Genomic DNA, 4,477 nt, shown 5'->3' on the forward strand with positions numbered 1-4,477 from the left:
GGCTCAGGATGCATCGGATCAGTGATTCTCTCTCATCATTGATGTTTCTCTCTCGCCCTTTCCCTCCCTTCCTCTCTAAAATAAAATAAGATATATATTTAAAAGAAATGAGAGTTTAGTCCCAGCTTTTGTCGATGTGAACTCGACAGATAAGACTTGCTTATATGTTTGATGTCTGCAATATTTTAAATTATTGTAATATATTATACTCTGAAGGAAGGCAGCATGCTCTTAAATGATTGATAAGATCAAAGAGCAAATAGACACAAAAAGCTGGGATTTTGGAAGCAGTTTTCACATATTGGAATGGTGATAGTCATCAGTGAGGGGGGTGATGATCTTAATGCAGCACATGAGACAAACGTGCATGAAACTGCATTTGGTAGAATGTTGTTGAGGTTTTCTATTGAGAGAAGACTCACACATAGGTAATCCCATGGATGTGGAATCTGTTTCTTTCATTAAAAGCTTATTTAAATATTCTACTATAATAAGGAAAGAACATACTAGAACTCCTACTTTCATTTTAAATTAAATTTTATTAATGTTTAATATTCAAGGTATCAATAGAAGCTTCTGTATTCTTAAATAATATACATATATTGGGGATTTGGGCTCCAACAGTTTTTGCTGATTGGGATACACAATCGATAAAGTTTGCAGCCCACTGGATTAGAAGATAGAACTCTCAGGGTGTTTTAGCCTGGTGTAATTAAAGAGTTGGTTTCTTTAATTCCTCCTCAGACTGCTTCGTTTTGATTAGGTCCTGCCACATCTGTATGGCTATATGGGAAAAGGATGTAGTAACGAAATGGTTTCTGATTATGATTTAGTTTGCCTTGTAACTTAACTACAGGGAAAGTACAAAAATAGTCCAGCCCATTCTTCTCAGAGAGAAAGAACCAAGTAGTTGACATTTTGGTCAGTCTGTAACCTGAGTTAATCTCTCAGGGTCAGAGGAGTCTGAGGCCTTCCCTGCGGGGATGCTGGAATGAGGTGATTTGTACAGGAAGCTCTCTGCCAGCCAGCGAGGGCCTCCTTTTTAACCACTGGTTTCCAAACTGCAGCCTGACCCCTCCATGGTGGTCTCCATCCCACCCCATTCCCACCCTGCAGTCTGCTTTAATCCATTTATAAGTGGCTTATCTTCTTCCCATATGAGATTTTAGACTGTTGTTAACATAAAAACACTCAAACTTGTAAAGAAAGCTGGGTTCATCAAATTTCACCTGTAAATCTACAGACACGTCTCTTCTGGGATGAGCATTTCCTTACCAGGTTCCATCTGTTGCCTACTTATCAGTCTCGGGGCTCCCTGCTGGGTGCGATCTTGGAGGAACACTGCCCGCTCTCAGCTTAGCCCAGCTCTTTAAGATTCCTGGACTCCCCCAGGCAACACCTTTGTCCACATCTGCCTGCGCCTCGCAGTCAGAGGTCCTCTGGTCCTCCCCAGCTCCTGTGGAATCCAGCCCCTTCTACACAGTAGCTGCTTAAGGAAGCTTTGTTGACGGCAATTGCTGATGAAGGAAGAAAAGAAAGTGTAAGAAAATCAAATGCAAGGAACCAGTAACAAGACTTTAACTGATGAAATATAGGCTTGCCCCAGCAGAGCATCTGGTTTGTGGCTGCCATAGAAACCAGGTGGCTCTTCTGGCCCCTTAGTTTGAAGCCCAGATAATAGAAGACAATTGTCAGAGAGAAAGCAGCAAAGACTAACCTTGGCCCAATTATTCAAGTTCTATATCTATGATGCCAGGTATCTCCAACCCACATATTCAGCTGGTGTGTCCCCATAAGAACATTGCAGGTATTAATATATTGAAATGCTTTCCTACTGGTTGGCAAACAGCTGCTGGCCCATTTCCCCTAAGAGATCCCCTCCAACCTCCTCCTCCCTACCTCACTGTTCAGACTGTTTCTGCCCCTCCCCATCCCCCTGGATCTCCCCATAATCTAGCAACTATAGGGCTAATGCATGACTCAACAAGGGTATCTTCCAAATCTAACCTAAGCCTGCAGCCTTGAGAAATCACTAATGTGTTCCCATCCTATTCAGGCTCTTTACCAAATCTAGCAATCGAGCATCCTTGAGTACACACACAGGCACACACACAGGCACACACACACACATTAGGGAGAGACCCTTCTTGGAGGATTGGGGTGGATCAGGGAGATAATGACTTGCTTAGGTCTGAATTACTCAGCCTGGCTGACCCAATTATATCTTAATCTATATGCATAGACTGTTGCCCCGGAAAGGCCCAGAGAGAAGGAAAAGGCACAGTCCATCAGGATAGGCGTGGAGCCTGCAGCCTGGAGAGGCACACAGCTCAGTTCTGGGCAATTTGTGGCTCAGCGGGACCTACCTTCAGGAGGGTGGAGCTTGCTTAAATTGCTTGCTTGGATTTATTAAGTTGGCCCAGGCCATGGCGAATGCATCACATACCCAAGGCCATTGTTGAAGATAAAATAAAGTTTTGTATGAAAAGTTGGGCTGGGGGAAGGGATTGGAGGCTCACACCCACAGAAATGCACCTGAAGACTGAGAGAATTGACTAAATTCACTTTTCCTTCCTTTCACACCCGCTGTGGTGCTTGTACTGATGGCTGGATCCTGGCTTGATATCTCAATGTTGTAAATGTTTTGCCGTCTGCCCAGAAGTTTACCGTGAACAATTACAGCGCCACGCTGGGCAGTAATTATTTTTACTCATTTTACAAACAAGGAAACCAAAGAAACTCAGAGAGTTTCCATAACCTGCCTGTACCCATTTGGGAGTGAGGCCCTAGGACCTTAAGTCCAACTTCTCCTATTACATCATGTTGCTACTTAACATCCTTTGAATAAAGACAGAGCCCTCTTTTGTGTGACTTAGTAGGAGGCGGCACAGTGAAGCTTAGTGATGTATGTCCATTTCTGAGGCAAGTAGGTGGCAGCATGTTAGATTGGGGGAAGGTTGAAAAGAAATATATCCTGGAAGCCGATGGCCTTTCCAGGAAAACAACACATGTACACATGCAACTCTTAAAGAAAAATATAAGGATCCATCTTATATTTGTCAGACGAGTACAGCTCATTGCAACAGCAAAAGAAATAAATACAAAAACCCGCAGTGGAAAGCTTACTTGTTGGATGTGTACCCATAAGCAAGGAGAAGGAAGAGGATGACAGGTTTAGTTAACGGGGAAGAAGAATTTCCCAGGACTGAGGAGGATGCAGAAGGAAGAAGAGTAACCTACTCTGATGCAGCATCCGGAGAGGCACACAGTTCAGTTCGGGCATGTTTGCTGCAGCCTCTAAAGCACTGGTTCTCAACCTTCTGGCCCTTTAAATACAGTTCCTCATGTTGTGACCCGTAAAATTATTTTTGTTGCTACTTCATAACTGTAATGTCGCTACTGTTATGCATTGTAATGTAAATATCTGATATGCAGGATGGTCTTAGGCGACCCCTGTGAAAGGGTCGTTCGACCGCCAAAGGGGTCGCGGCCCACAGGTTGAGAACCACTGTCTTAGGCCTCGAGCGTCTCTGCAAGAGAAGTCCTCTGAGAGACGTAGCTGCCGTCCCCGTCCTAGGAAATGAATGGACACAGCAGGCTGCTCACCGGCCCGGAAGCTGCCGAAATGGGAAGCGTGAGAGGAGTGAGCTCAGGTGGTCAGGGGCCGGGCTGGCGTGCCTGCGACGGTTTTCACTGGCTAGGAAGGGTACAAGAGATGGCAGTATGTGGCATCTCATGACCCTCCTACACAGACACACACACACACACACACACACACACACACCATTTGAAGTGTTTGGTCTAGCACACGACTAATGCAGAAGGAAGAAGAGTAACCTACTCTGATGCAGCATCCGGAGAGGCACACAGTTCAGTTCGGGCATGTTTGCTGCAGCCTCTAAAGCACTGGTTCTCAACCTTCTGGCCCTTTAAATACAGTTCCTCATGTTGTGACCCGTAAAATTATTTTTGTTGCTACTTCATAACTGTAATGTCGCTACTGTTATGCATTGTAATGTAAATATCTGATATGCAGGATGGTCTTAGGCGACCCCTGTGAAAGGGTCGTTCGACCGCCAAAGGGGTCGCGGCCCACAGGTTGAGAACCGCTGCTCTAAGGGAAGGCGGACTGAGGCGAAGTCTTTGACATCCTCCTATTGTCCTCCCCTTTTCTGCATGGGTTTTTCTTCTGTGGAGAAAGAGACTAAAAAACTTTGCATGTCTCGTGGCTTTATGACCTTTTTGTCTGCAATACATGTAGGGAGATAACGACATTTTTATTATTTCAGCACCCTGGTAGGTGAGCTCCATGCTTGTTGGGGAAATACTCAGTAGGGCCACACAGAGCAGGTTTGCCTCTGGGTGTGTGGGAGTTGGGATTGGGAGGGGGGTTGGTGCCAAGGCCATGGGAGCGAAGGGCATACAGTGCAAGGAGATGAGATGTCAGCTCCCTATGATCCTTATGGAGGGATGGGGG

Source organism: Myotis davidii, unplaced genomic scaffold (genome assembly GCF_000327345.1).
Source record: "Myotis davidii unplaced genomic scaffold, ASM32734v1 scaffold151, whole genome shotgun sequence".
Taxonomy (NCBI): Eukaryota; Metazoa; Chordata; class Mammalia; order Chiroptera; family Vespertilionidae; genus Myotis; species Myotis davidii.